General features: G+C 38.6%; 1 pseudogene; it reads right to left on the minus strand.

Moving 5' to 3' along the window:
• Nucleotides 1-3,311: 3,311 nt before the first annotated feature.
• On the minus strand, nt 3,312-3,823 carry LOC123611557 (annotated as a pseudogene).
• Nucleotides 3,824-9,463: the final 5,640 nt, after the last annotated feature.

Genomic DNA, 9,463 nt, shown 5'->3' on the forward strand with positions numbered 1-9,463 from the left:
CTAGAAGAAATATGACTTTGTACTTTTATACGGCTTATTTAGCATTTTTCCTACATCTTTTGTTTGAGTCTCATGGAAACTCTGTGAGAAGCAAGTATGATTGCTACCCCCTTATTGTGCAGATGAGGAAACTGAGGGTTCCACCGAGGCCACAGAGTCCATTTGTGGCAGAACTAAGATCAGAACCCTTATTTTCTTCTTTTTTTTAAGTTTATTAATTTATTTTTGGAGAGAGACAGAGACAGCATGAGTGTGGGAGGGGCAGAGAGAGAGGGGGAGAGAGAATCCCAAGCAGGCTCCTTACTACCATTGCAGAGCCCCACACAGGGCTCGAACTCACGAAGCTGTGAGATCATGACCTGAGATGAAATCGAGCCAGAAGCTTCACTGACTGAGCCACCCAGGTGCCCTAGAACCCTTATTTTCTAAAGGAAGTTTAGTGCTTATTTTACCTCTATTCCTTTAGAGAAAGGAAAATTACAATAGCCAGAGAAACATATAAGATTAGATTCCAGAACATGAATTTTATTTAGTGAATTAAAAATCCAAAGTATCTGATACATACCCTTTAGAGCCTCTAGAGCCCTCCTGTATTTAGGTCTCAATAATACTTTGCTCACTGGAAAAGCATGGCTGGACCATACCAATAACACTCTGGGTTAGTTTGAGCTTCTCTGTTACTCAGCATCAAGCTTCAGTAGTAATTTTAAGGATACATGTAATTAAGAGCATGGGCAAAGCCAGGAGAGGTCCAGGACAAGGATGGTAGCTGCCCAGATCCTTTTGTCCTGCATCAGACATGTACTATCTAGCCCAGAGCAATAATAGGGCCTCCAAAGAGATTTGTGGATTACCTCACACAGCAAGGAGATTTTAGGTTATGAATCATCTCCATTTTATACCCAGATCATTATGTGACTGACGTGAAACCCACCAAGGAGCCATGCCAATCCATAGACTCTAAATTAGTTTTCCATAAGCAATCCTAATCCAGGGTCATTCCTGCTTAAAGCATTCCATATGTGGATACTCTCCTCCTAGTCAATCTCAATTTATTTACCAGGAGACCAATTATCAGCATGTTTATCACGAGATTACATCAGATCACTTGCTTTCTTTGTCTCCCAAAAGTGTCCTCCTGGTAGCAGGAGAGAAATACTTGTAGGCCAGCTGATTAATTTTCTCCTCCTCAGGACTGAAATCCAAGTGCTACCTCATGGACCACAATCTAACCCTCCACACCTTAGTTCTCTGATTCTCTATTAGGAGGCTTCTCTTGAGCAAACTGGAGGGCATGGAGCTAGTGAGGCACCTCTGAGCAGAGCCATCTCAAGGACCAGGTAATTGGGTCATGATGGTGGCAGTGATTTAGGGAATAGTGTGAAGAGGGAAAAAGTGCCACCTAAACAAAGAAATTAAATATTGGGGTCCATTTATTGAAGGCTCACTACTACAAGGTTAGAAGGGAGTATCACCTTGGGGCACCTGGGTGGCTCAGTCAGGTAAGCATCCGACTTCAGCTCAGGTCATGATCTCACACCCTGTGAGTTCAAGCCCCGAGTCGGGTTCTGTGCTGACAGAGCCTGGAGCCTGTTTCAGATTCTGTGTCTCCCTCTCTCCCTGCCCCTCCCCTGCTCATGCTCTGCCTCTCTCTGTCTCAAAAATAAATGAAAACATGTAAAAAATGTTTTTAAATTAAAAAAAGAAGGGAGTATTACCTTGATTTTACTGATGTAGAGCTGAGGCTCAGAGAGGTTAACTCACTTACCCAAGGTCACACAACAAGTGGGGGACAAAATCAAGATTTAAACACAAAATAGTTTGAGACCAAATTTCAACCTCAAAGTGCTACCCATCCCCTTCTTCACCGTGCTTATGATGCTAGAGCTTGCAATCTGCAAACCACAGTTTGGTTTTTCCAGCTGCTCATTGCTAGGCATTGCCACCAGGGACACTAGAGGAAGACTGCAAGGCTGATGGAGAGAGAAGGGATATGCTTTCTCCTGTTTACTTCCTGTTCCTAAAAGCATCACACCAGAAATGCCTCTTCACCTCAACATTAGCAGGGTCCTCCTAGAGTAGCAGCTAAATCCAGTTTTTAGTTTCTCAGATGCTTGTAAAACCAGCCTCAGAAACCCCTGCAACAGCCAGCTCCTCCTCAAAGCTCTGAGTCCCAGACTCCAGGACCATTTTCTGAGTTTCCAAGTTTTAATAATTCTAACGTCTTCTATCTTTTCCCTCAAACCTAGGGGTGGTAGCTGCATCCTGCAATTGCTACCTCTCTGATATCTCTGTATTCTCTTTTTGCTCTTTTCAATTATGTAGTTAACAATCCTTTAAATTCCCTCAGCTCAGATACCTAGTATGATGTCTATCATCTACCATACATTCTTGCTCTCCACTGCCCATTCATGTCTTCCATTTGTCTCCATATGGCAAAGTGGGTAGGAGTGTCCCTCTCGCTTACACATATCCTGCTTATGTTAGCTTTAACTTTAGTGGGGATGTAAGGGTCCTAGGAAGGAAACTGAAGTTTATGTAACTAGTGCCCTCTACACCTTTTCAGTCAAGTCCAAGCCAATGAGTATGCTTAATTTGATATATATTATTTTTTACCCCTTTACTGAAGTATAATTTATGGAAAATGAACTGCATCCCTTCAAGAGGTACAATTTGCATTTTGAGACATGTATGCGTCTGGAAACCATTGACACTTCAAGATACAGAACATTTCCTTCCCCTACCCAAGTTTTCCCCATCTCCCTTTTCAGTCAGTCCCTCCCTCTACTCAGACAATCAACCAACCAATTTACTTCTGTTGCTATAAATTCATTTTCATTTTCTAGGAGTTTATATCAATGTAATTATATAATATGTAGTCTTTTTTCTCTGGCTTCTTTCACTCAATGTAATGATTTTGAGATTTATCCATGTTGTTGTATTTATCAGTCATTCAATTCTTTTTATTGCTGAAAAAAGCCGGTTGTATGAATGTACTATAGTTTGTTCATTCATTCAAATGTTGATTAACATTTGGGTAATTTCCAGTTTGGGGTTATCATGACTAAAGCCACTATGAATATTTATGTATAAATCTCTCTGTGGTAAATACCTAGGAGGGAAGATGTTACTTTTAAATTTAGGTGTAACATACAAAAAGTGCACAAATCATAAATATACATAATGATCATTGCTTATATTCATATGCATCTGTGCAACACCATCCAGATTAAGATTTAGAACATTTTTAATACTTAGAAGGTGCCCCTTCCTAGTCAGCAGACTCCTGCAGAGATCGTTACTATTCTTCCTTTTTTTAATGATTAACAGAAGATTTATTTAAACAATAATACATAAAGTCATCATTGCCAGACTTAATATGAAATGTTAAATGTTCAATCCAATTTTCTTTCCTGGATCAGTTTTTCTTTCCTATCTCTGTCAGTTTTGAAAACATAATACCAGAAGAAGAGGGGCCCAATTCCAAACAGAGCTCCTAAGAATAAGATCTTGGGAGTAGGTCTGTAATTCGGATAGATATTTGCTGATCTTGCATGGGTCCCACGATTCAAGGCAGGATCTTCGATGAGCCCTCAGCGGCTGGGGTCATTGTATTGAAGCAGGTACTCCTGTTTAAGTCGGGTTCTTGTGGTCAAACGCTTGGCTTGCGCCTTCCAGAGATATGTTGTATTCGGCTGGGTCGAGGGTGGAGGATAGGGTGGCCAGGCGCGATGGCTGGTACTTGGGGAACGACATCTTGGCAATCCAGCACACAAGTGCGGATCATCACTCTTCTGACTTCGGTCTCCATTGATTAGTTTTGCTTGTTTTGGGACATCATATAAAAGGAATTATAAAGTGTATATGCATCCTTTTGTGTCTGGCTTCTCTTGCTCAACAACTTTCTATGAGATTCACTCATGGTGTTCTGCGGGATTGGAGTCCATTCTTTTTATTGTAGTGCCATTGCATTGTATAAATTGTGTACACTGCATTGTATAAATACACCACATTTACTTATCCATTCCCTTGTTGATGGACATAAGAGTTGTTCCCAGGTTTCTTTTCTTACAGCTACTATGGACATTCTTGCCCATGACTTTGGTGAACATAAAATCACATTTTTCTTGACCCAATAATGGAATTATGGGCCCACATAAAGGCCATGTTTAGCTTTTCACAGTGGTTTTATCTATTTACATACCTACCACCAATGTATGACAATTCCAATTACTTCATATCCTCATCAATACTTAGTATTGAAGGTCTTTTTAATTTTAGTCATTCTGGGAGATGTGCTGTGTGATCTCATTTTGGTTTTAATTTATATTTCCCTGATGAAAAATTATGTTGGGAACTTTTCATACACTTAATGGTCATTTGAATATACTCTTTGGTGAAGTATCTGTTCAAGGTTTTTTCCATTTTTAATTACATTGTCTTTTTATTATTGATTTGTAGGATTTTTTACATGTGCTGAATATAAACCTTTTGAAATATCTCCTTCTTGTCTGTGGCTTGCATTCTCACTTTTCAGTGTTTTTGATGAATATAATTTTTCTTATTTTAATGAAGTCTAATTTATCAACCATAGCTTTTATGATAATTGCTATTTGTATCTTTACAAAATCTTTGCCTAACCCAAGGTTATTTAATACTAATTTAAGATAATTTACTTATGTGAAATTTCAGGGTTTCAGGGGCCAGGGTTTACATTTTGTGTAATGAATTTTAAATTTTGTGCCCTAGTAGACAGTACTGACATTCATGAGAGAGTGAGGGGGAGTCTCACAAAATAAGGAATAAGGATAGAGACAGAGTTCAAAAGAGAAGGAAAGGTATGAAGGGAGAAGGGGATGAGTGAAAAGACATGATGGAAAGAAACAGGAGGGAAAGAGAAAGAGGGTGAGGAAAATAAGGGACACCTCCCCAGCCTGAGCAAGGAGTGCTTTCAGGAATCTGAGGACTCAGGCCAGGAAGGGAAAAGCCAAGTAGGCAGACCAAAAGTCCCTCCTCCCGTCCTCCCAAGCCTTCCTTCCCTCTCTGTGCTCAGGCCAGCAAGCACTTACCCTTGAAAAGCATTTTTTTAAAGCACTGCCTGCAGGGCACCTGGGTAGCTCAATCCGTTAAGCATCCGATTCAATTTCGGCTCATGTCATGATCTCATGGTTTGTGAGTTCAAGCCCTGTATCAGGCTCTGCACTGACTACAGAGCCTGCTTGGGATTCTGTCTCTCTCTCTCTCTCTCTCTCTCTCTCTCTCTCTCTGTCTCTCTCTCTCTCTCTCTCAAAAAAAAAAAAAAAAAAAAAAAACCAAAAAATTTTTTTAAAACATTGGCTGATTTTATTATAAGAAATCTTTATTGGGGCGCCTGGGTGGCGCAGTCGGTTAAGCGTCCGACTTCAGCCAGGTCACGATCTCGCGGTCCGTGAGTTCGAGCCCCGCGTCAGGCTCTGGGCTGATGGCTCAGAGCCTGGAGCCTGTTTCCGATTCTGTGTCTCCCTCTCTCTCTGCCCCTCCCCCGTTCATGCTCTGTCTCTCTCTGTCCCAAAAATAAAATAAACGTTGAAAAAAAAAAATTAAAAAAAAAAAAAAAAGAAATCTTTATTTCCCAAGAACAAGCTAAGACATCACTAATTAACATGTACCTGAAGACACATCTAGGTTATAACCCTGACAAAATGTGTAGTACTTGTAAATGTGGGTTTTAGAGCCACATAAACCTAGGTGCCATTACTTACCCACTCCTGTCCTTGGGTAAGTTAATCAGCTTCTGTGAAGCTCAGTTTCTTCATGTATTAAATAAGTATTCATTCATTCATTCATTCATCAAATAATTTGTTGAGTACCTGTTATGTGCCAGGGACTGTTTTAAGCACAGTGAGTTTATACATAAAGTGAAAAAATTCTTTACCCTCATGAAGCTTTCCTTCTAACAGGGAAAGCAGACACTAAACAAGATGAAATAGTATAATGCCTCATATGTTATATAGTGATAAGTAGGGAGTAGTGAAAAGTGATAATATTCTGGGTGTATTTTGAAGGTAGAAGCAACATAATTTATTTCTGGACCCAGTGTGTAGTATAAAAGAGACATAAGGAATGTTAGGAGAAGTTAAGAAGGACACTAAGATTTGTGGCGTGAGCAATTGGAAGAATGGAGTTAACCATTACCCAAGATGGAGAAAATGGCAGGAGATACTGGATGAGCTCAGTTTGGGGTACATTACATTTTAGATGCTCTTAGACATCCAGAAGATCTCAAGTTGGCAGTTGTATGTATAAGTTCAGAGAAGAAGCGCAGATACATTTGGAAGTCATTAATGAATTAATAGTATTCAGAGTCATAAAACTGGATGAGATCATCCAAAGAGTCATTATGAGGAAAGAATATATAAATGTTGTTCCATTCATAGAGTTGTTGGTGGTAATGTGTGTGTCGTGTGTGTGTGTGTGTGTGTGTGTGTGTGTGTGTGTGTGGCGTATGTGTGTGTGTGTGGTTTAGTTGGATTAAAGCTAAGAGTTTTATTTATTGAGTTTTTTGTGTATGCCAGATAATAAGATAAGAGCTTAGATCCCTTAACTGATTTAATTTTCTAGGGAACAGGTGATAGCGTTTTCTCCACTTTTAAGATTATTTTCTGAGAAAGTTTATATTTACCCAATGTCATAGGATTAGTAAGTGATAAAACCAAGATTTGAACCCAGAACCCATATTCTTAACCTATATACTCTCTACCATGTTCTTAACCTATATACTCTATATAAAAATGTAATGTTTGTTGGTCTGTTGGTCATTCTAATACATGATAAGCACTTAATTAAATGCCTCTCCCCACCACTATATACCAGCTTGTACCTTGGACAATAACTGGTTTGACCATGGCTTTGAGATCCTCATTTTCTTTTTTTTTTTTTTTTTTTTTTTGAGATCCTCATTTTCAAATGTGCATATTAGGGGCGCCTGGGTGGCGCAGTCGGTTAAGCGTCCGACTTCAGCCAGGTCACGATCTCGCGGTCCGTGGGTTCGAGCCCCGCGTCAGGCTCTGGGCTGATGGCTCAGAGCCTGGAGCCTGTTTCCGATTCTGTGTCTCCCTCTCTCTCTGCCCCTCCCCCGTTCATGCTCTGTCTCTCTCTGTCCCAAAAATAAATAAACGTTGAAAAAAAAAATTAAAAAAAAAACAAAAAACAAAACAAATGTGCATATTAATAATCATAATGACTCCTCTACCCAACTAATAGAGCCATTATGAAGGCCAAATGAGGTAATGTCTAAAAATGTGGATCACAGATGGCTCCATACTTGTTAGAGCGCATTATCACTATCACTTCAAAAGAAGCCTGAGTTTTGTGATTATGATAGAATCAGATCAATGAGTTCTGCTCATGAAATATGCACTCCAACTACTCAGAAGTATTGTACTTTAGAGAAATGTTATTCTTTGTCTGAGATGTTTGACCTTGACTTGGGACTAATATTTCAACATCTGACTGCTCATAAACTGGAACATAAACTGAAATACTTACTTGCAGAAATAAAAATAGAAAATTCCCATGATGGCAAGAATTTTTTTAAATCAAGGCTTTGGATTTTTTTTTCAGTTATACTACTGGAATTTCTCAACATTCAATTATCTTTGTAAGCTTATGGACTAACATGAAAGCCTATTAGTTGGGTGAGAAGTATTTGTATCGCTCATTAGAAAATGTTTAGGAAACATTAGAAAATGTTTCTATACATATTCTCATAGCTGGAGGAAATTTGACCCAGTACTCAAAATTCCCAGTCTCTGCTTTTTAAGGAGTAAATAAACAGATGGACAAAGTTCTGACACACTGGCAAAACCTTTACATAATAGGCTTTTCAAATGCTCAGCCTAAATAGTTTTCTTCTCTTCATAGCATCTGCCCATAGATATGATAGAGTGTAAGACTCAAACAGGGAACCTCTCTGGTTATGGGTTACTTTCGTGACCACCAATCAGCAGAGTTTTGTCAGAAACTCCAGAAACTTTTCAGTCAAAACAATACAAGATAGAAAAAACAGAACTACAATCAACTAAAATCTACTGACCTCTGATTATACACTGATCCTTGTACCCTATATTCTAAGGAGATTTAAAATTAAATAAATAAAAGTTTGCCCCCTCCTCTAGCAGCCACAATCTATGATCAAAACCACACATAGATGAAAAGCAATTTTAAATAATTATAAACAACATTTGAACAAAAATTAACAATATAAGAATGACCATGATTTTTAATATGTGAAGGGGACTCAAAACGAGGAAAAAGTATTAATGGAATGAGTCATCATGAAAGAGTTCATGGAGGTTGACTAGAGGTAGCTGTATCCATTTGAAACATTTTATTTCCTACCAGATAATTTATTATCTTCTTCAGCCATAGATATTGGATGATCTTTAATAGTATTTAACTGCTCTGTGACTCAGTTTCCTCATACAGCAAACAGAAAAACCATGCTCTTCATCTCTTATATAATTCCCAGTGATATTTGGAAAACACCAAGAAGTATCTCATTTTCTTATTGCAGGTATATTTGAGATAAAATGCAGGTAAATTATATTATATGTCAAGGAAACTTATATCTGTGATAATTAAAAGTTGACACAGTAAGCCAACTTATCTCTGCAGCCTAAACTTAAGGTAGATAAAAATAAAAATCTTATGACAAGGTAGATTCACACAGAATTGTGAATGAAGCTTACAGGTTTTTAAACATTTCAGTCAGCATTTTTAATGACCAGGAGTGGGATGTTGAGAAATAAATCAGTAAGGCGCTTTTGGCAAATGAATAAGTGTTTTTTGTCTTTCGTGGGGGATTTTTGAGAATTAAGTTTTTGAAAAATCAGGTCAAAATCAATTAACTCTATTGCCACCGAGAGCATCTGAACAATTTATTTTCCCTGTGTTAATTGGACACCAGAGATTTCTTTAGTCAATTCCTAAATAAAAGATGTACAAGGAATTCTTCCATCTAATTCAAACTCTGAGAACAGGCCCAGGAAATCTTTGTTAAATAAGTGAATCAGTAAATCAATCAATCATTAAAAATAGACACTTATATACTGAAAATGATCCTGCTCTTTTGGGAAGGAATGATCTGTAATTATTATTATATTTGTCAAGTATTTTTCTATCTAAAGTTGAAGTTACAGGATTCTAGAATTCTCTTTTTTTTTTTTTTCAATGTTTATTTTTATTTTGGGGACAGAGAGAGACAGAGCATGAACGGGGGAGGGGCAGAGAGAGAGGGAGACACAGAATCGGAAACAGGCTCCAGGCTCTGAGCCATCAGCCCAGAGCCTGACGCGGGGCTCGAACTCCTGGACCGCGAGATAGTGACCTGGCTGAAGTCGGACGCTTAACCGACTGCGCCACCCAGGCGCCCCACTAGAATTCTCTTTAAGGTAGTTACCTGGGTGCCAAGTTATCAAACAGA

The sequence above is a fragment of the Leopardus geoffroyi genome, chromosome C2, assembly GCF_018350155.1.
Source record: "Leopardus geoffroyi isolate Oge1 chromosome C2, O.geoffroyi_Oge1_pat1.0, whole genome shotgun sequence".
Classification (NCBI taxonomy): domain Eukaryota; kingdom Metazoa; phylum Chordata; class Mammalia; order Carnivora; family Felidae; genus Leopardus; species Leopardus geoffroyi.